Genomic DNA, 23,424 nt, shown 5'->3' with positions numbered 1-23,424 from the left:
GGGGTAACTAATAGTTACTCAGTAAAGTTCAGTTCAGTTCAATTCAGTCGCTCAGTCGTGTCTGACTCTTTGTGACCCCATGTTTCACAGCACGCCAGGCTTCCCTGTCCATCACCAACTCCCGGAGTTCACTCAAACTCATGTCCATCGAGTCGGTGATGCCATCCAGTCATCTCATTCTCTGTCTTCCCCTTCTCCTCCCACCCCCAGTCCCTCCCAGCATCAGAGTCTTTTCTAGTGAGTCAACTCTTTGCATGAGGTGGCCAAAGTATTGGAGCTTCAGCTTTAGCATCAGTCCCTCTAATGAACACCCAGGACTGATCTCCTTTAGAATGGACTGGTTGGATCTCCTTGCAGTCCAAGGGACTCTCAAGAGTCTTCTCCAACACCACAGTTCAAAAGCATCAATTTTTCGGCAATCAGCTTTCTTCACAGTCCAACTCTCACATCCATACATGACCACGGGAAAAACCATAGCCTTGACTAGACAGACCTTTGTTGACAAAGTAATGTCTCTGCTTTTTAATATGCTATCTAGGTTGGTCATAACTTTCCTTCCAAGGAGTAAGCGTCTTCTAACTTCATGGCTGCAATCAGCATCCGCAGTGATTTTGGAGCCCAAAAAAATAAAGCCTGACACTGTTTCCAGTGTTTCCCCAACTATTTCCCATGAAGTGATGGGATCAGATGCCATGATCTTTTCTGAATGTTGATCTTCAAGCCAACGTTTTCACTCTCCTCTTTCAGTTTCATCAAGAGGCTTTTTAGTTCCTCTTCACTTTCTGCCATAAGGTGGTGTCATCTGCATATCTGAGGTTATTGATATTTCTCCCGGCAATCTTGATTCCAGCTTGTGCTTCTTCCAGCCCAGTGTTCCTCATGATGTACTCTGCACATAAGTTAAATAAGCAGGGTGACAATATACAGCCTTGATGTACTCCTTTTCCTATTTGGAACTAGTCTGTTGTTCCATGTCCAGTTCTAACTGTTGCTTCCTGACCTGCATACAGGTTTCTCAAGAGGCAGGTCAGGTGCTCTGGTATTCCCATCTCTTTCAGAATTTTCCAGTTTCTTGTGATCCACACAATCAAAGGCTTTGGCATAGTCATTGAAGCAGAAATAGATGTTTTTCTGGAACTCTCTTGCTTTTTCCATGATCCAGCAGATGTTGGCAATTTGATCTCTGGTTCCTCTCCCTTTTCTAAAACCTTCTTGAACATCTGGAATTTCACAGTTCACGTATTGCTGAAGCCTGACTTGGAGAATTTTGAGCATTACTTTACTAGCGTGTGAGATGAGTGCAATTGTGCGTAGTTTGAGCATTCTTTGGCATCACCTTTCTTTGGGATTGGAATGAAGACTGAGCTTTTCCAGTCCTATGGCCACTGCTGAGTTTTCCAAATTTGCTGGCATATTGAGTGCAGCACTTTCATAGCATCATCTTTCAGGATTTGAAATAGCTCAAGTGGAATTCCATCACCTCCACTAGCTTTGTTTGCAGTGATGCTTTCTAAGGCCCACTTGACTTCACATTCCAAGATGTCTGGCTCTAGGTGAATGATCACACCATTGTGATTATCTTGGTCATGAAGATCTTTTTTGTACAGTTCTTCTGTGTATTCTTGCCACCTCTTCTTAATATCTTCTGTTTCTGTTAGGTCCATACCATTTCTGTCCTTTATTGAGCCCATCTTTGCATGAAATGTTCCCTTGATATCTCTAATTTTCTTGAAGAGATCTCTTGTTTTTCCTATTCTGTTGTTTTCCTCTATTTCTTTGCATTGAACACTGAGGAAGGCTCTCTTATCTCTCCTTGCTATTCTTTGGAACTCTGCATTCAGATGCTTATATCTTTCCTTTTCTCCTTTGCTTTTCACTTCTCTTCTTTTCACAGCTATTTGTAAGCCCTCCTAATTTACTCAATTAGGAACAGCCAAATCGGCTTAGGTGGGTTTGCAACAATGGGAATAAATGAAAGACAAACTTCTTCCATTTATAAGCTCTTGCTTATAAACATCAGCAAAACAGTCACATATAAAATAAATGCCAAAAAATTTTTACAGAACTCCATGGCCATAAGTGTAATTTAATCTACTAGAAACTATTTACAAACAAGGACAAGAATTTGTGAATAAAGAGGGGTGGGTAGATTAACCACTGGAGGTTTTCTGGAAAGGATGAATTTTAAGATAGCCTTTGTAACAGGTGAGAGACAAAAATGAGAGGGGAAGGTACATTCTAGGAAGGCATATAAGATCCAAATACACTGAAGAACATCAAATTGTGTAAGTTCAGTTCAGTTCAGTCACTCAGTCGTGTCCAACTCTTTGTGACCCCATGAATCACAGTGCGCCAGGCCTCCCTGTCTATCACCAACTCCCAGAGTTCACTCAAACTCATGTCCATCGAGTCGGTGATGCCATCCAGCCATCTCATTCTCTGTCGTCCCCTTCTCCTCCTGTCCCCAATCCCTCCCAGCATCAGACTCTTTTCCAGTGAGTCAACCCGTCGCATGAGATGGCCAAAGTATTGGAGTTTCAGCTTTAACATAAGTCCTTCCAATGAACACAAATTGTGTAAAGGAAACAGTTTAGGATTGTCTGGAACAGAGTGTTCATGAAAGAAAGCACAATAACTTTAAAGAACTGTTTCTGGTCATAGTGAAGAAAGTGGTACACAACTAGTCCACCAAGTGTAAACAGTTAGGGAACTACACAAAAAATAGGAAAGAATTCTTTTCAAATGTTGAACATCAGGTGTTTCAGGACCAGCATTCCTGAGAGAAGAGAACTGAGTGAGGTGAACTCTACCATAACCTTGGCCTTTTATTTTAATACAGCTTCTGGACCAGGATGCAGGAAGGGGGGATCCACACAGAGTATGGAAGTCTCACTGAGCTGAAGAGTCAGAAATTAGAGTTTGGTAAGGTTGGTACAGCTGGAAGCTGAGATGCGTTCCAGAGTAGAAAAGCAACAGAGAAAGTGCCTCAGAAATCTGCAGAAGATCCCTGCGAATCTTTGGCTGAATAATAAGATGCATATATTTGAGGTTAAATTCCACAAACCTAGGTAAATAATAACTAACAAAGAAAGATAAACTATGAGGAATTATAAGCTAAATAGCTACCAGAGCTCACACGGGGTTGGAAGATATTTTATTATAGTTCAGACGAGACAAAATGAAAAGACCTTGTTGAATACCTGAAGCATTCAGGTGAAATTCCAAAAACAGTACATCTTACGAGTAGGATTAAACTAGTCCTAGAGCAAAAGCTACCCTAGGTCCTAACGTAAAAAGCTTCAGTTCAGTCGCTCAGTCATGTCTGACTCTTTGCGACCCCATGGACTGCAGCACACCAGGCTTCCCTGTCCATCACCAACTCCCGGAACTTATTCAAACTCGTGTCCATAGAGTTGGTGATGCCATCCAACTATCTCATCCTCTGTCGCCCCCTTCTCCTCCTGCCTTCAATCTTTCCCAGCATCAGGGTCTTTTCTAATGAGTCAGCTCTTCGCATCACGTGGACAAAGTATTGGAGTCTCAGTTTCAACATCAGTCCCTCCAATGAACACCCAGGACTGATCTTTTTTAGGATGGACTGGTTGGATCTCTTTGCGGTCCAAGGGACTCTCAAGAGTCTTCTCCAACACCACAGTTCAAAAGCATCAATTCTTCGGCGATCAGCTTTCTTCACAGTCCAACACTCACATCCACACATGACTACTGGAAAAACTACAGGTTTGACTAGATGGACCTTTGTTGGCAAAGTAATGTCTCTGCTTTTTAATATGCTGTCTAGGTTGGTCATAAGCTTTCTTCAAAGAAGCAAAGCGTCTTTTAATTTCATGGCTGCAGTCACCATCTGCAGTGATTCTGCAGCCCAAGAAAATAAAGTTTCTCACTGTTTCCATTGTTTCCCCATCTACTTGCCATGAAGTGATGGGACTGGATGCCATGATCTTAGTTTTCTGAATCTTGAGTTTTAAGCCAACTTTTTCACTCTTCTCTTTCACTCTCATCAAGAGGCTCTTCAGTTTTTCTTTGCTTTCTACCATAAGGGTGGTGTCATCTGCATATTAGAGGTTATTGATATGTCTCCCAGAAATCTTGATTCCAGCTTGTGCTTCATCCAGCCCAGCATTTCTCATGATGAACTCCGGGAGTTGGTGATGGACAGGGAGGCCTGGTGTGCTGTGATTCATGGGGTCGTGGAGAGTTGGACACGACTGAGCGACTGAACTGAACTGAACTCCGCATATAAGTTAAATAAGCAGTTAAATAAGCTAAAAAGCTTCAGAGAGATCAAATTGATCTGAAATTAAATGAACTTCTTATCAGAATAAAACTCAACACTCTTTAAAAGAACACAAGAAAATGTAACAATGTAACATTTACAATAGTCAGTATCTAATCAATTACTGCTGCTGTTGCTGCTGTTAAGTCGCTTCAGTCATGTCCGACTCTGTGTGACCCCATAGAGGGCTGCCCACTAGGCTCCCCCGTCCCTGGGATTCTAGACATGACCCAAACAAGAAAATATAGCCTATGCAATGAGTTGACTCACTGGAAAAGACTCTGATGCTGGGAAGGGTTGGGGGCGGGAGGAGAAGGGGACGACCGAGAATGAGATGGCTGGATGGCATCACCGACTCTGTGGACATGAGTTTGAATGAACTCCGGGAGTTGGTGATGGACAGGGAGGCCTGGCGTGCTGTGATTCATGGGGTCGCGGAGAGTCGAACACGACTGAGCGACTGAACTGAACTGAACTGAATGAAGGGGGAAATCAGTCAATAGAAGCAGATCTCAAAATCACAAAAATGGAATTAATAAACAAGGACTTTAAAATAACCACTGTAAATATATCTAAGGAATTAAGGGAAAACATGAACATAATGAAGAGGTAGCTGGAAATTATAAAATATAATTAAATAAATCTTCTAGAGCTTATTAAAAAACAAAACCCAACACCTGAAATAAAAAACGCACTAAGCAGGCTTAACATGAGATTGCACATTTCAGAAGAACATATCAGTGAACTTGAAGAAAGTAAACAGAAAATATCCAAGTTAAAGCACATAAGGGGGAAAAACTGAAAAAACCAAATGAACAGAGCTTCAGTAACCTATAACACAAAATTCCTGGAAGGAAGAGATATGAGTGGCAGTAAAGGAAAAAAAAAATCTTTAAGAAAAAAGGACCGTAATCTTCCAAATTTAGTTATAAAAATATAAACTTACAGATCTAAAATGTTCAATGAAACTTGGACAGAATAAACTCAGTGAAAACCACACAGGAAAGGGGAAGGAAAAATAAGTAGTTTTCTACATTATATGTAAAGTGATAAAGTATTTAAAGGTAAACTATGATATATCAGACATGACTGAGCGACTACACTTTCACTTTTCACTTTCACACATTGGAGAAGGAAATGGCAACCCACTCCAGTGTTCTTGCCCGGAGAATCCCAGGGACGGGGGAGCCTGGTAGGTTGCCATCTATGGGGTCACACAGAGTCGGACACGACTGAAGTGACTTAGCAGCAGCAGCAGCATGATATATAAAAGATGTAATCTGTGAACCCTTTTTTGAGCAAACTAAAAAAAAAAGAAGTTATGGTTAATAAAATAGTAGAAATAAACTGAAATACTAAAAAGTTTTCAGTCCAAAAGGAAAAAAGAAACAGAAGGGGAAAAAGTAATAGATGGAACAAATAAATCATTAACTGACAACAGCCATATCAATAATTACATGAAATATAAATGCACTAAAATAATATAGTAAATGGCAAATATTGTCATACTGGTAGACATACTGGGTAGAAAAGCAAGGCCCAACTATATGCGTTTTAAAAGACTTTTTCTTTTACTATTAAGATACATATAAAGGATAGAAAAAGACAAATCAGGCAAATACTAATTTTAAGAAAGCTGGAGTAGATACTTTGATATCATGAAATATCCACACAGGAGAAAACATGACAAAATATTACAGAGATAAAAAGAAATATTTCATCATGATAAAAGGGTCAACTCATCTAGAAGATAAATAATATTCAATGTGCATACAACAAAATGCAGGATGAAAATACTGATAAGACTAAATGGAGAAATACACAAATACAAAAATGTATTTGGATATTTCAACACTCCTTTCTCAGTAATTGATACAACAAGGAGACAGAAAATGTGTCCAGATATTAAAGGACTTGAACAACATTATCAGTTTATTGAGCCTAATTGATACTTGTAGGACACTCTACACAGCAACTGCAAAATATACATTCTTTTCAAATATACAGAGTGTATTTATCTCGGAGTCCACAGAAGCGCACACACTAGGCCATAAAACATGTTTCAATAAGTTTAAAAATATCCATGTTATACAGAGTATATTCTCTGACCAGGCCACACTTGAATTAAATTAGAAATCAACAACCAAAAATATCTGCAAAATCCACAAATACTGCAATGAAACAACACAGTTCAAAATAACCTATGCATCTAATTAGAATATATCTGGCGAAATTAGAACATGATATTATGTTTAATAGGTATATAGCTCCAGATTTCAAAATACATGAGATAGAGTTAAGAAGTGCTTAAAAGAAAATTTGTAACTTTAATGCCTACGTTAGAAAGAAAAGAAGGTCAGTGATCTAAGCTTCTACCTTATGAAATTAAAATAAAGAGCAAATTAGTGACTTCCCCTAGTGGTCCATTGCTTAAGACTCTGTGCTTCCACTGCAGGGGGCACTGGCTCGTTCCCTGGTGGGGGATCTAAGATGCCACATGCCATGCAGTGTGGTCCAAAACAAAAAGAGTACATTAAAACTCAGAAGAATGGAAATTACAAAAACAATAAAGGAAATAAATGAAATAGAAAATAGGCAAAGAATAAAGACAATTGAAAAACCCAAAAATGATTCCATTGAAAAAAAGCAGTGAAACAAAAAAGCTTCTGGTGAGACTGATCAAGGTGAAGAAAAAGCAAAAAACACAAAACAAGTATCAGTGCTGAAAGAGAGGGCACCACTACAAATCTTATAGACATATAAAAAATAAGAGAATATTATGAACAACTTTATGCCAATAAATTTGATAAATTAGTTGAAATGGACAGTTTCTTCAAAAACACGAATAACTAAAACTGACACAAGAATAGGAAATCCAAGTGGTTTAATATATACATATATTAAAGAGATTGGATTCATAATTTAAATCTTCTGATAATATAAACTCCAGGCCTAGATGGATTAAACAAGGAAGCTTCAAGGGAAGCAATAGTACCACTCTTAAACAAAACACATCTTTCAGAGAAAAAAGGAGGAGGAAACACACCCCAACTCATTTTACAAGGTCACCATTGCTCTGTAACCAAAACTGGACAATGACATTAATAGAAAATTACACATCAGTTTATTAAAAATAAATAAAATACATCTAATTTTTAAAAAAGAAAACTACAGATCAATATCCCTCATGAGCACAGATTTTTTTTTAATTTATTTATTTATTTTTTGCATTTCAATAGTTTAATATGAACAATCAGAACTAATTAACAGTATAACAATATTTTACAAGAGCACAGATCTTAAAATCCTTAAAATATTAGCAAATCAAATCCAGGAAAATGATTTAAATGATAATACATTATGACTGAATGGGTTAATTTAATGTTTGAAAATCAATCAATATAATTTACTATATTAACAGCACAAAGGTGACAAATCATACAATCATTTAAATCAACGTAGAAAAATTATGTGATGAAATTCAATGTCCAGTAGAGTTAAAAACAAACTTCAGCCAGAAAAAAAAACTACCTCAATCTAATAAAGGAATCTATGAAAAATCTGAGCAAACACTACAATTTAACATTGAAAGACTCATTACTTTCTCACTAATAATAAGATCAAGGCAAAATGTTTATCTCTCCCTTCTTCTCAACATCATGTTGGTGTCCTAGCCCGTGAAAGAACACAGGAAAGAATAAACAAAAAGTCTTGCAGACTGAGAAGACAAAGTTAAACTTTTATTCACAGAGGACATAACCGTGTACCTAAAAAATACTAACAAATCTACGAAAAATTTCCTACATTAATAAGTGAGTTTATAAGGTTGCAGAATACAAGATCAGTATACAAAATAAATTGAACATATTTCTGTATATTAGCAACAAATGTGGAACAGGAAATTTCAAGTGGAATTTGCAATAGCACCAAAAATGTAAGATACTTAAAAAGAATGAATTTAGCCAAATATGTATGTGACCTGTACACTAAAAACTGCAAAAAAAAGAAAAAAGAAAGAAAAGAAAACCCTCAGCAACAATGGGGGCAAAAACACCAATAGGCAGGCTCTGGGTCCCCCACCTGGCCTCTGCAACTACTTCAAAGGTGCTGTGTGATCCCAGGATCAGGGAAAACTCAGGGTGGGAGGAGGTGGCTCTTGGTGTTAATACCTGTGAATCCTCCCAACCCCCCAAAGCCTAGCCCTGGCGAGGCCAAGGCAGCTCAACACTGCTGTGGAGCTCAAGGCCCCTTGCCTCTGAGCTCTTTGAAGTCCATGGCAGAGCTGGCATCCTTCAGTTCCCACGTTGCCTATGCTGCACCCAACCGAGCAAGACATCATTCTGAGCAGCACCATGGCAGTTCCATTACTGTTGCTGGGTGTGCGTCCATCAGGGTTTGCAGCCCTCACTGAAGACAGCTCAACCATCAGGCCATAGAAGAACCCACCTGGCACCACATGGCCCACCCTTGAGACTCTGAGCCCATCCCACAGTCTTTGCATCCCCATTGACTGTAGCCCACCAGGCTCATCTGTCCATGGAATTCTCCAGGCAAGAATATGGAATGGGTTGCCATTCCCTTCTTCAGGCAATCTTCCCAAATCAGGGATCAAACCCGGGCCCCACCACTTTTCAGGGAGAATTTTATTATCTGAGCCACCAGGGAATCTTCTTTCCCCAGGAACCCCTGACGGAATCCCCCAGCACCAGCAGATGCTGCCCCGGCACTTGAACACTGCAGAGTTCTACCAGTGCCTGTGAACGGAGATGCTCTACTTCGTCCCCTCTATCCAGAGGGCCCTAAGGCGCAGTACCTGGAAGCCAAAGCCCTAAAAAAGCAGTCATGGAAGTTCCACACCAAATATACAATATGGTTCCAGACACACGAGGAGCCCAAAGCCATCACTGTTGAGTTTGGGCAGGGCACCTGTATCTGCAGATAGTCCGGCTAGGAGAAATGGGCTCTACAGAAGAAGGAAGGTTTTGCTTTGAGTACACCCCACCCTCCACCCCACCCCTCTCCCTGGCAGGCTGATTCTTCTGCCCAGGTGAGGGCCCTGGCCTGGGAAATTGAGGGGAGGTCCCAGGCCATGTGAGTCCCCCTCCCTTGGAAAGCAGGGAAGGGGCCTGAGGTTTCCCCATCTTGATGCTGCAGGAGCAAGGGCTCTCCCCAGTGAGGGACATTTTTCTGGTGGACCTACTTTCATTTTGGAAAACATTTATAAATAAAAAATTTATGAGAGAAAAGGATTCACCATGCCTGTGAATTAGAAGGCTCAGTATTATTAAGTGTCAATTCTCTTTTAATTGAATCAATACAATCCCAAACAAAATATGAGCAGATTTTTAAAGAGAAATTGTCATGCTAAACCTAAAATTTATATAGAAATTCAAAGCTAAATTGTATAGTAGCCAAAACAGTTTTGGATAAGAGATTTACAGTTGGAGGACTGAAACTCCCTGAGTTCAAGGCTTGTTTTAAAGCTACTGTAATCAAGACACATTGTCTATGGCTACTTTTTCACTATAATGGCAAAGTTGAATAGCTGTGACAGGGACCGTATGGTTCACAAATCCTAAAGTGTTTACTATCTCTCCTTGTACAGAGTTTTTTGACCCTTGTGATGCTGCTGCTGCTAAGACGCTTCAGTTGTGTCTGACTCTGTGCGACCCCACAGACAGCAGCCCACCAAGCTCTTCCGTCCCTGGGATTCTCCAGGCAAGAATACTGGAGTGGGTTGCCATTTCCTTCCACAAGATCCTTGTGATAGATGATGTTTATATACAAGACATACTCTTATATACAGTTCCTGGTCCAATAGGTATTATTCCACCAATTTCTCTGTATATTTATTTTATAGTACATTAGAATGCAGCTTGGTTAGAATAATTTTAGAAATAATCTTTAATCCCATTTTAATATATTGAAGAATATAAATTGTTTGTAAATTATGATACCTTATAATTAACAATATATTGTTTGCAATATCCCTTACAGCTGCTCACAAAGCTATGGCTGAAAATGCTCTTAGCAGGATGAAAATAATTGCACATTGAGTATGCATAGTATGTAAATATGTAAATTAGGCATAGTACTATTAGGCCTGTTTTTTTAAATATTTATTTTAATTTATTTATTTGACTGTGCCAGGTCTTAGTTGCAGCATGCAGGATCCGGTTCCCTGAGCAGGGATTGAAACCCACTCCCCCTGCATTGGAGGAACAGAGTTTTAACCATTGGACCACCAGGGAAGTCCCTAGGCCTGCTCTATAAACGAGTAGCATCTGCAATTGTTAGAGCCTGCTCTAGGTGATTAGGAAAAGCAGACCAATGAGACAGTGGGATGAATAGGTACCAATTGGAGATGAACTGGATATAGGTAGGAAAAACAAGTATTGTGAAAAGTAAGGCTGAGTGTTATTGTGAGTCTGAGCTTTTAGATGTAGTTGTTTCTGACCTCATGGGACAATTGTGAAGAAATATTTATTTAGCTGTTGAGAGCAGAAAAGTTCTGTGATCAATTTGCAATTGCTTAAAGCAATGTGTTTCAGTTTAATGAACTTGCCAGGTCATCCTGCTGGAATGTAGATTGATTCAGTAGTTTTGGGACAAGTCCCAAATTTCTGCAGTTCTAAGAAGTTTCCAGGTGATTCTGATATGGCTGGTCCAAGGAGCAAGCTTTGAGTAGCTAGTAGAAATTTACGTGTAGATTTCTTCTGGAAGATAAGGGGAAGGTTGAGACAGGGAGTGATTTTTATGCATGGAAGGAAGGACTCTACAGTCTCTTCTAGGGCAAGACTGTAAAGGGCCTTCAGTCTTAAGAAAATCTTAATGTGGAGAAAAGGAGGATCCAGGGCAACCAAGGAGGAAGAAAATTAGAGCTACAAGGGAGGAAAAAAAGAAGAAGAATCAGAAGGATTTAGTTGCATTAAGTCATAAGTGGCTTAAGTATTCCTACGGAACACTGAGCTTCAAGTAGGAGGTTAGTGGAATTCCAATATATAATTCATTCATCACATTATCTTCCCTGGTCTTTTTTCCAGTCCTCTCCTGGCTGTAGTAATGTTGATGGATTGTCTGTCAAAAACTTATCCATTCCTTTCACTAAAAAGGCCTCTCCTTATCAATGTGAGGTCCATAAGAACTGCCATGTTTTTATATGACCCCATGCCCCCTCCCTACAGTTCATTGGTCCAGGCATGAACACTGGATCCCAGCTGGGTCAGTCATAGTTCTGCCCTGAGATAACTCTGGCTTCCCAAGTGGTGCTAGTGATAGAAAACCCACCTGCCAATGCAAGAGACATAAGAGGTGCAGGTTCAATCCCTGGGTGGGGAAGATCCTCTGGAGGAGGGCATGGCAACCCAATCCAGTGTTCTTGCCTGGAAAACCCCATGGAGAGAGGAGCCTGGCGGGCTACCGTCCATGGGGTCGCAACTGAAACGATGTAGCATGCGTGCACGAGATAACTTGAAATGGGACTTGATCATGGCAAAAGTAATTCGTACAGAATTGTTTTTGTAGTGGTAAAGGTGTTAGGTACAGAATTTGCTAGTTGTTGCCAGCCGTGTTAGAACCAGCACAGAGGAAAATTAAAGACAGGCGATAGAAGAGAGTTCTGGTAGTGTTCCAACTCGTCCAACTATGCCCAAGCCCAGCTACATCCCCTTTCATTCCCCATGATTTGGTTATTAAACATTCCCTTCTGTGACCCTGAAAATTCCCCTCTTGCTTAAGTGAGTTTGAGTCACTTTCAGCAGAACTCTGACTAATGGCCAGCAAACCTTTTCCCAACACGTTTCCTCACGTACATCACTTCCCTGGGGCCTCTGCACCCCGCTGACGGAAGCCTTCCCCAGGTGCTTCCCCAGTGTGACACCAGGCCAGAACCAGCTTCAGGCCAAGGACCATAAACCCCAGCATTGGTCTGGGTAGATGTGAATGTGTCACTGAACACCAGTGTACCATATCCATTTGTTCATGGCAACAGCCGAAAAGAGCCCACAAAAGTCTAATCTTCAGCTCACTGGGCCTCTCCTGGCAGACTGTTAAGACCCTGGGGCAGAGCTTAATGTGCATGACTATTGGCGATGCACGATTTCCATTTTACTCATTTCGACTAAATTAAATTCATTTTGGAATTCTCAGAGTTATTGCTTGTTGATTTTTCCCCACTCCCACTTCATATTCTAGGTACATGTGTCCTTAGTCCCTCAGTCGTGTCCAACTCTTTGTGACCCCATGGACTGTAGCCTGCCAGGCTCCTCTGTCCATGGGATTTTTCAGGCGAGAATACTGGAGTGGGTTGTCATTTCCTCCTCCAGGGGACCTTCCCAACCCAAGGATTGAACCCACATCTCCTGTGTCTCCATTGCAGGCAGATTTTTTTAACCTACTGAGCCACTGAAGAAGCCCATTTAGATCCATTTCCCCCAAAACTGAAAGCCACCCCCATCTCTAGGTTCCTCAGTGCCTCAGATCCCTGGAGAGATTTTATCCCTTGGCAGTTTGTTAGGGTTTCTGGAATGAGTTAGCTCCTTCACTGCTGGGAAATTAAACACACACACACACACAAAATAAAACCTGCTATTCTACAAAAAGGCAAAGAATTCCCACTCCCTCCGCCATTTCCAACACACACACACACACACACACACACACACACACACACCAGGCCTGGCTGAGGGCAAGAAACCCATCTCCCACCACCCTTCCACAGGCAGAAATGCTGGCATTCGTAAGCTGTCACTCTGAGGAAGACAGCAGCTGTGTTATTCTATGATTTATAGAACAGATTTGCATTTCCTTGCCTTTGAAGCTTGCCTATAATCTGCCACATAAATATTTGAAAGACAGGATGGTGGAAACAGACCTAAGCAGCTTAATCGAACGCTTGGCAGGTAGAGGACTTAGGCTGGTGTTCATTTCCAATGCCCCCACTGCCCCAGGGCCTCTCGGTGTGTGTGTACAAAATCGAAATTCAGTGTTTAAACCCAATCCTACAGTCAAAACTCCCACTTGAAGGAAAAGCCAGAAGAATGCCATTGGAAAACAGGTTTCATTTCATGTCTGGTCTCTTGGGCCAAAAGCCCGTTTGGCTTCCTGAAACTCTGCTCCAAGGAACAGGGGGCAAGGAATAGGAGCTTCAGGCACTCCAGAAGGCCCAGCTGTGGAAATGGGGTGATCTGAGCCCCAGCCTTCCCTGCAGCAGCACTGAAGCCAGGTCAGAGGCACAGCTGGGCTACAGAAAGGTGGGAGAGACCCCCACGCCAACACTTCCTCATGGCACGGAGCTGGCACACCCCGCAGCAGCCGTGTCCTGCCTCCACTGGTGGGAAGAGCAGCTGCGCCGGCCCTGCCACCAGGGGGCAGCCCGTGCGCCCGTGGGAGATGCAGAAAGCAGTTCTGTTTACCTAGGCCCCTGTCTGTGCATACCCCGTCCTCATGTCTGCAGGGCGATGCGGCCAGGGAAGTCTCTGCTACACAGTTTAGGCAGATGCCTCGGGTGGGCCCCTCATCACAGTCACGGTGGCTTTCCCTCGCTTCACAGGCGGAGCCCACAGCTGAGCCTATTGTCCTGTGGCCTCAGCAGCTGTGCCTCTGACCTGGGAGGGGCTGCAAGTCTGGGCAGGAGAGGCTTTGGGAAGCCGGAGTTGTTGCCAATGATCTGTTTCCAGCCAGGGGGGAGCGCCTGGTTGGGTTCCAGGAAGAACATTTGATCAGCCACTAGGCACAGACCTTGCTTCAGCCACACAGTCACCTCACTCCTGCCTCAGAGCCTTTGCACTTGCAGTCTCTCTACCTGGACTACTTTTCCTGACTTTCCCGTGACCTGTGCGCCCTGTTCCGTCAGATGTCGCTTTCTCACAGAGGCCTTCCTGACCACCCGAGCTACTGTAGCCCTTGTTATTTCTGCTCTACCGCCCTGTTTCTTTGTTGACACTCCCAACCATCTGTAATTCTCCTGTTTACCTGTTGGTATCTCCACTGTCCGATTCCCCACTGGAATGGTAGCTCTCTGCAGGGAGCGGTCTTTTGTTTCTTGTTCACAGCTATTCACAGCTTCCAGCACCTTTCCTGGTCCATGGTAGGCACTTAACACGTATCTGCAGAATGAATAAATGGTTGAATGGACGCCTCTGCAGCAGCTCTGTGGTCGCTTATCCACAATAACCTTGCCCCTGTGCTTCTCCCTCTTTCACAGAACCTCAGTGTTGTTTGACAGCCTTTGCTGCTCACTAATATGAGTCATGAGCTGTTATGGCGTCCCTTAACCCCTACCAGTAATTGGCTTCAGAAGGATAACTGACAGAATTCTGACCAGAAACTTGAGCAGAAGTCTATTAGGTGAGGGCCAGAGGCTCTGAAAAAGGTTTTTCCTTCATTAAAAAAGAGCAGCAGATCCTGCTGTTTGATCTAAATACCATGCCTTCTGCAGCTGAAGGTCCAGAGTCCTCCATGGCATTACTGAAGAACAATACTTCCTGTTCTGGGGAAAAATAAATGTTCTCATTTTTAAGTCATTGTAGGCAGCATCTTTTGTTACTTGGTGCCAAAGGCTTTTGAGCCACAGAGACTGTGGCATATGCCATTCCTTGGTCCTAGTGGCTGCCCGAGGTGGAGTGTCAAGTGAACATGAATTCAGAACTAGTCTTTCCTTACCTCATCCATACAACCGACCAACTTTCTTGAAAACTTCTGTGCTGCGTTTTTTTCCTGATGGTTCAGAAACTAAGTCTCTGACCTCCCAGTGCAGAGGGCCTGGGTTCGATCCACGGTCAGGGAACTAGATCCCACATGCCACAATTAAGAGATCTCATGCCGAAGCTAAAGATTCTATGTGCTGCCACTGAGGACTCCGCATGATGCAACAAAGATTGAAGATCCTGCATGCTGCAACTCAGGCCCGGTGCAGCCAAATAAATACAAATAAAAAAAAGAGAAAACCTCTGTGCTGGAAGGAGAGATGGATGAGGCAAGGTCCTGATCTTGAAGGAGCCTAGAGCCCACGGGAGGAAGGCTTGTGAACAGACTGGCAATCCGGAAGGCACCTGCTATAACAGGGGTACAGTGCCACTCAGAGCTGGGAGCAGGAGGAACAGAGTGTCTGAAAGCAGGAGATGGGAGGGTGACAGCAGAAGAGGTTGTATGCGAGCTAGTCTTGAACGAAAAGCAAGAGTTGCCCAGATGGACAATGTGGCAGAGGCAACGATAATATCCCACATTCCAGAGAAGTGAAACAGTAAGTGGGACCACTTTTAAAATACGTGCAATGAGCCGGCACCATGCTAAGCAATTTAACATACATTCCCCCTCTCATCCTAAGGATGTGCATTCAAGGCAAATAATGTTTCACTATATGAAAACAGAGGCTCCAAATAGTTGGGACTTACTCAAGGTCAAGCAACCAGAAAGTTGCAGAGTCAGGCTTCGAACATGATGCATCTGGCTCTAGATCCCATATTCTTTCTACCATCCCAGCACTCTTCCTGCAGAAGCAAACCCTACACAATCGTATTTCGACCCAGTAACCCACATGTGAAAGAGACATGGCTCCGTGAGCAGAAGCAAGAAGCAACTGGTAGAAGGTGTGCTCTGGATGGGGTAGTGATGAGGTGGGCGGTTGACGGAGACGGAAGAGAAGAGAATATAGGTGACCTGGAAATACCTCTCTCTCTTATACTGGATTTATTTTAAGACTCTAGTCGGGGTTGCCATCCCCTAACAATTTCCTTATAAATCACCCTCGCAGCTAAATATTATCCTAAAAATTTACCAGCCCACAAATTTTTGTTAACCAGTCTGCTACAAATATTATACAGATGGCAAACTAAATAAAACCCATCAGTAGTTATGACTAGCCTCCCTGAAATGGTAAGTGGCCATGGGCTGACAGGGACTCAGCTTTGAGAATACGGCCTTAAATAATAAACAGGAAGATGAAACAGACACTCTGTCTCCAGATACTGCCTGGCCCTGCAAGTTAGCATCCCAGATCCTGCCGATACTCTTGGTTTGCAAACTCTCTTTTTCATGAAACAAGGGGTAGGGCAGACACCCATCATCGTAATAAAATAATGGCACCAGCTAATTTCCCGAGGCTTCAGTCTCAGCAGGGAAGGATATAATATTGCAAGCCAGCAGAAGCCAACCAAGTGGTGATACAGTAGTTCTGTTTTACATTACATTAAATGTTACTATTTCTGAAGGGAATATCTGTGGAGCACTGGTGTAACCCATAGCAACCAGCTAATAAATTGTAACTTACACTGCTTCAGCTTATTGTAGGGGTGGAGAACAGCAGGGAAAAAAAGACCAAAATAAAAAAAAAAAGGCAAATGCTGGCAAAAATGCCACATTTTTCCCCCTCTCTCTAACTCCCCCACCCCACACACATACCCCACCACCACAAATACAGGCTGCATCAGCAGACTCTACTAAAACTTAAAGGGAAATGGGACAATTAGCAGCCAATGGTTTAGAATTCTTGACTTTCGTGTTTAAATATATGGTGTCTCTTTTAAAGCCCAGAAGATGTACTTTAAACGCTTCCGACTCTGGGCCCCGTGCTCACAAAGATAACCCCGTGCCTCATTTCACAGCCTCTATTGAGGGTGACAATCCTCAGCATCAAGGCTGCACCTGGAACTGAGCCGCTGAGCTCACCTTTTCTCTGTCTGCAAATAGCTCATGCCTAATCGCCCCCGTGCTTCAAACTCACAGCTGGCTGCTGAGCCTTACTCTTTGCTACAGTGAGCCTACTCTCCCGCCCCGCGTCCCGAAGATTCCTCCCACCCATTAACCCTGTTCCTGGAGCCACTCAGTTGTGTTTTTTTTACACACCCATTCAGTCTCTCCAAAACTGAGGCATTGGATTTGTGTTTCCACAGGGCACTTGGTGACCTTCAGATAGTCTCATGTGCAGGCTGATCAGCTGTGCAACCCCACCCCTACCCTGCTGCATCTGTCCACATGAACAGTGCAGAGCTTAAGGAAATTGCTCCCTGCTCTGAAACGCCCATCACTCAGTGCCTGGAGGGAAGTGACTGATGCTCATACTGCCTGAATAAGTATACCTTCTGTCTGGCCACCTCTGCTCTGCATGCAGAAGAGGGGCGTCAGGGAGTGCACCAAGGCTCAGACCACAGGAGATCCTCTTGTCTCTTCCCTTAGGAGATCAGCACAGAGGTGGGGCTCGGGATCAGGCTCCCAAGATCAAGAACCAAGCGCTTATAAGCGAAATGTCATTTGGTCAAACTATTTTACTTCTGGGGGCTTAATTTTCCCATCTGCAAGTGAGACTACTGTGTCATAACTTAGCACACATTTGGCAACAGGAACGGAAAACCCAGCTGAGGACACTGAAGGGGAAGAAACTTGTTTTCCCACATGGCAATGTCTAGGGCAGGCTGGCGGCTCCCCTCCCACTTCCTGGGATTCTCTCTTGCTGGGGCGGGGGGTTCCTTTCCTCCCCACTCTACACACCAGATCATGTCTCTCTACTGTGGTGTATGCATTCACCTCCTCAACTAGTCCTGATCCCCTCACTCATCTTGGAAAGCCCTCTGCCTCTAGCTCAGTGCCTGGATGTGACTGGGATGAAGGGATGGGTGGGTGAAAGAATGAGTGATTCTAAACAGTCTCCTTTCTTATTGAAGGAAAAGGAAATTAGGGGGAAATAAAAAGTTGTAATACATGTGAAACGCTCTGTAAACTGTAAAATGCTACAAAAACTCTAGGAAATGTTATGGGTATTCATTATCACAATCATGAAGCTTCCTGCTATAGGAGCAGCCTCTTGGATGCCAATATGAGTTCACCGTACTGTCAGAGGCGGGTTTTGATGGGACAATTGAGGGGAAACTTTTTTTTAATCTGGGAAAAGTAGATGGTTTTGGGCTCCAAAAAAGAAAAAAGACTTTAACACCCACAGTATAATTATTAATTACAAAGGTCAAAAGTTGTCTTTACAATGGAGAGAGCTGATAGACGTTCCCTTAGCCAAATTATTAAACTTGTTGTCACAAACATTGAGGGTAACTGACGTTATGGCCTCCTGTTGTGGGCAGTGGGATTCACGGAGCTTCACCTGTGTACTATTCTTGCCTCAAACACTCAATCTAAATATAATCATGAGGAAGCAATCAACAAAACCCAGACCGTGGGACATTCCACAGGACAACCAGCTGAACTCTTTGATGATACAGTGTCATTAAGACAAAGAAGTTAAAAGGCAGAGGTCTCTTTCAAATTAAAGGAGATTCAGAAGACACAAGAGCCAAATTGCAATGAGCAAGCCTGATTGGATCCTGGATTAGAAAAATGCTATCAAACATATTTTTTAGACAATTGGGCTCTATATTGGATGATACTATTGCATTAATGTCAAATATCTTCAGTATGATAATGATATTTTAGGAGAACGTCATTATTCTTAGTGTTAAACAGTGAAGTGTCACAGTAACTATAACTGTTGTAGCCACGCGTTCTGGGAAACAAACTCACTCAGAAGGACAATGCAGATAGTGGGGTGCAGTTTATTACACCGGCGGGCCCAAGGCAGAGTTTCCTTTTTAGCCAAGGACCCTGACCAGTTTTTCTGAAAACCTTATATACCCTAAGTGTGCGTCCCCGAACCCACCTCCCCAAATTCCCTGAAAGTAGTCTGAACAAAGGAAAAGAAAGATACAATCAAAGTTAACCCGTGATTCTTATGCCTTAAGCCTAGGTAGTTAGCAGTGGACAATTATCAATAGGCCTGTGGCCATAGCCCAATAGGCAGAATAGAATTTATAATTCTATTTGGTTACACAGTTAATTAGGGTATTCTTTTAGGCAACAGAGAGTCTGGGTATGAGCCCTGGGGCTCTTCCATCCAGGGGACCTGGTTTTCCAGTTGGTGTGTTGTTTCCATAGATACAGGGCATATAGCTCAAAGCCCACAGTCCGGCCCAAGATGGGGTCCTGCTTTCAAGATGGAGCCTGTTCTGTCTGTTTCCTCCTTCATTCCCCCTTCTTGATGCTCTTAACTCTTAGTATGAGCATCATTCATAGGGATATATCGCACCCTGACTCTCCGACCTCCAATTTGGGAGAAGGGCATCAACCTTTGGGTTACAAAGTTCCTAATACATTGTAAAATAAAGGGTCCACAGAGCGGAACTATCAAGGCAACTATAACAATGGTAAAGATAGTTTTCCACCAATCACCCTTCACCCAAGACAGGACCGAAGTCCAAAAGGGAAGATTATCATCAGACAGAACTTTTGCCTGACCTTTCATGTCATCTAGGGTGGCTGATATATAGCCAGATAAATCAGGAATATATGCAACATTCAACTTTAATTATAGCACAGGTCCCTCTTTCTACCGAAACTAAGGTTAGTCTCAAGATGATACCAGCAAGTCCTTGTGGCAGCAGTTGATTGTAGGGCTTCATCTCTTTTTCTCTTTAAGATGACCTTGGTTTCACGGGGTCAGTGGGGTCCTTTTGTGTGGTCTACTCGGCGTCCTCCGGGTCTCCGTGGTATGCTCTCTCACCCTCATGTGGAGGATCCAGGGAGTGACACCTGCAACTCTAACTGCAGCAGGGCTGGTTAGACCAACAGTATACGGACCCTTTCAATGTGGGGCCAAGGAGTCGTGTTTCCAGTCCTTGACCACACCTGATCCCCGGGCACAAATTTGTGAATCTGTTCCGCAAGGGTGAACGGCACGCTTTCTTGTACAAACTTAGTTACCTGATTTATTACCTTACCCCGTTGTTCCATCTGCTGTGAAATCTCATCTCCCCTTACCTGAAGCAAATTTGTTGACGCCTGTTTTATTATGGCAGGGGGCCTCCCATACACAATTTTGTACAGAGAAGAGCCATGGGACTGTGGGGTCATCCTGAATCTGATCAGAGCCGTTGGAAACAAGTCCACCCAGGAACAGTCAGTCTCTAAGGTCCACTTGGAGAGTGTCTCTTTAAGTGTCTGGTTGGTTCCTGCCACCATCCCAGAACTCTGGGGCCTATATGCTGTATGTAATTTCCACTTGATGTTTAAAGTTTTGCTTACTTGTTATACTAAATCAGCTATGAAAGCCAGGCCATTGTCTGATCCAGTGCTGGTAGTAAATCCAAATCTGGAAACTATCTCTCTAAGCAGGCACCAGGCTACTTTTGATGCTCTTTCAGTCCGGGTAGGAAAAGCTTCTACCCATCCCGAGAACGTACATACTATGACCAGCCCGTAATGGTGATGTCAGTGAGGTTTCATTTCAGTGAAGTCCACTACCTGGTGTTCAAAGGGCAGAGTGCCTTTTACCTGAATCCCTGGAGGTTTCTGTCTGTGCTGAGAGGCAGCATTGACCTGTGAGCAGGCAGTGCAGTTCTGAGATTTTGTCCTGCATAGGGAAGAGAGGCGGGGAACCAAGAAATATTTTCAAATTAGCTCTTCCAGTTTATCACGGCCTAGATGGGTCGCTTTGTGTGTTTGGCTTACTAGAGTGGGTGCCGGCTCCTCCGGTACCAATAATTTGCCACTTGGCAAATCCCACCATCCCTTTTCAGTCTTGATGGCCCCTTCTGCTTTGGCTAGTTGGTTTTGGGCTTCAGTGTATTTTGGAGAGTATAGCGTTAGCTCAGGCAGCTCTGCCAATGTGAGGACTTTAATAGGGGCTTTACTTGTTACCCCCAAGCCCTCGGCTGCTTGTTTAGGGGTCTTATCTGCCAGTCTGTTCCCTGAGCCAGGGGTGTATCCTCTTTTTGACGTCCTCAGCAGTGTATGAGTGAAACCCTTTCTGGTTCCCAGGCAGTATCTAATAGGGTCTTAATTTTTTCCTTATTTTAAATTTTTTTTTCACTATCTGTCAAAGCCTCTCTCCTTATACGGAGCCCTGTAGTGTGGCAAAAGCATACCTGGAGTCTGTGTCAATGTTTGTCTTCTTACCTTTTACAGCTGGAGGGCCTGGATTAGAGCATAAAGTTCGGCCTGTTGAGCGGACCAGTGTGACGGCAGAGAGCCAGCCTCAACGATGGTTTCTGCCATGACTACTGCGTATCCCGACAGTCACTGTCCTTGTTTCACCAGGCTGGTGCCATTGGCGTACAGGACCACAATCTGGGTGCGGGATTGGCTGGTATCTCAAGTCAGGTCTGCTGGCATATTTCCTTGCAATCATGTGAGGGTCCACCTTCTCCCACAAGAAAGAGAGTGGCCAGATTCAGGGCCTGACAAGGCTCATTAGTAGCATGGGGGTTCTCACATAACAGTCCCTGGTATTTAGTAATCTGGGATGTTGACAGCCATTTATGGGGGTCCCCTCGCAGGAGGGTGTTGACCTCATGTGGGACTTTCACGAACAAATTTTGGCCCAAAGTTACCTTGGTTGCCTCCCGGATCAGTAAGGCAACTGCAGCAACTGCCCATAAGTATCCCAGCCACCCAGTGGCAACATTGTCCAGCTGATTAGAGGTAAGTCACCAGTCTGTCCCGTGTCCCCATAAGCTGGGACAGCACTCCCGTAGCCACCTTGTCCTTTTCAGTCATGTAAAGGGTAAACGGTTAGCAAGGTCTGGCAGACCCAAGGCAGGTGCTGATGTAATTGTACGGGGTTTGAGTTCTATTACCAGTGGGACTTGTTTTGCAAGCCTGGGGGTGGCGGGGCAGGGGGGGGTTGTCTTCTGCCCAGACCTCAGGGAATTGTTGAGTTAACTCTCTCTCTTGACCGTTTAGCCATCCGGTTTCCTTGCCAGGAGTTTGTGCAACCTCCATTCATCTTGAGGGGTTACTGAGAGGAAGAGTAAACAGGTGGTAGAAACCACTCAGACAGTGGGTCTGTCGTGGGGGGAAAGGTCACTTGTGCCCCCAATTTAGACAGCAAGTCTCTTCCTAACAAAGGTACTGGGCATTCAGGGATGTATAAGAATTCAGGAGTCACTTGGTATCCCCCCCATCTGATATTTTCAGGGTAGGCTAGAGACACAAAGGCTGCATTTATCACCATCTGAGACCCAGCAGCCTCTGGCTGGGTCTATTGGCGAATAAAGTCTATAGGCCTCGCACAGTCTTTCGCAGAACTCAGAGGGTGATTCGCTTTCCCTTTGAATCACTTCGGAGGGTTTTGCCATACTCATAGCTTTCTGGGCCCCGCTCTTGAGACCTTGTAAAATAGTCACCGGTCTCTCTCCAGGCAGCCCCGTCCTTCCTCTGTGTTTCAGTCCCAGTGGGGCCTCTCATCGGGGGTGGCTGGTTCTGCCCATCGCTGCGGGTTTGCAGTACCCTCAGGTGCCATTTCTCTTAACCATTTTCTGGCCTCAGTTAGGATCCAGTGTCTTTCCTCAGTGCTGAAAAGGGAGATTAGTAGTTGGATTATGTCATCCTATGTAGGGCGGTGGGTTTGAAAAATAGTCTCCATTAGCCTCATCATGGCTTGTGGCCCCCCCGAGTACAGTGGAGCGTGTCTCTGACAGTTTAACACATCCGTAGAGGAAAATGGCTGGTAATAATAGGCTACAGGGGGCAGATGGTAGTGCCCCATGTGTCCTGAACTGGAGGCTGTTGCAGCTCTCTGAGGGGCATCTGTAGTGGGCTTGTTTCCCCTGTTCCTTGGCGGAGCACAGCTTTGGTCTAAGTGCTGTGTTTTCTTTCCTCTTCCCATCAGTACTCACCAGGAGAGGTGGATACAATCTAGAAGGTCCAGCTGAGGTGGAATTTTGGGGGCATTGACCAGAGGTCTCCATTGCTGGGATTGGAGCCTGCCAAAACGGTGGCTCTACAAACTCCAGGAGAGCTGGTGGAAGAGCAGTGGCTGCTGCAGGACTTCACCTGGCCCTGGATCGGGCATTAAGGCGGCCTCCTGTCCTGGTGGAGCACTGGGAGGCAGGTACGTCATTATCCAGTATGGGGGAAGGGGTCAGGTCATCCCCATCCAAATCCTGTAGAATTTCCTTTATGTCATCAGTCAATTTTTGAGCCATTAAATTTTTCCCTTTCCCTTCTGGATACAGAACCTTGTCCAAGTAGGAGGGTCTTGAGCTAACTCTAGCCAGGAGTCAATATATGGATTTTGATCCGGGTGTCCTGGCTCTCCTGTGACTACTGTATAGACTGCTTCCACTATTTTTAAGTTCATGGTGTTCTCT

At 43.9% G+C, this 23,424-nt stretch overlaps 2 long non-coding RNA genes across 3 annotated transcripts in view; one reads left to right on the top strand and one right to left on the bottom strand.

The window, feature by feature from the left end:
• Nucleotides 1-23,424, top strand: part of LOC148778099 (uncharacterized) — a 51,660-nt gene that overhangs the window by 11,606 nt on the left and 16,630 nt on the right. For both annotated transcript variants that reach the window (XR_016037264.1, XR_016037263.1), the window contains exons 3-4: nt 21,239-21,433; nt 22,944-23,165. This is a non-coding gene — a long non-coding RNA (uncharacterized LOC148778099). The remainder of the gene's footprint in view (nt 1-21,238; nt 21,434-22,943; nt 23,166-23,424) is intronic.
• Nucleotides 18,828-21,331, bottom strand: LOC148778100 (uncharacterized). The gene is made up of 3 exons (XR_016037265.1): nt 21,230-21,331; nt 20,606-20,684; nt 18,828-19,876 (listed from the first exon to the last, which is right to left on the bottom strand). It is a non-coding gene; the product is annotated as an uncharacterized LOC148778100 (long non-coding RNA).

The sequence above is a fragment of the Moschus berezovskii genome, chromosome 4 (genome assembly GCF_049115385.1).
Source record: "Moschus berezovskii isolate FMDL1 chromosome 4, NW_MosBer_1.0, whole genome shotgun sequence".
Classification (NCBI taxonomy): Eukaryota; Metazoa; Chordata; class Mammalia; order Artiodactyla; family Moschidae; genus Moschus; species Moschus berezovskii.
The sequence above is the reverse complement of the archived record's forward strand: the minus strand, read 5'-3'. Positions and strand labels throughout refer to the sequence as shown.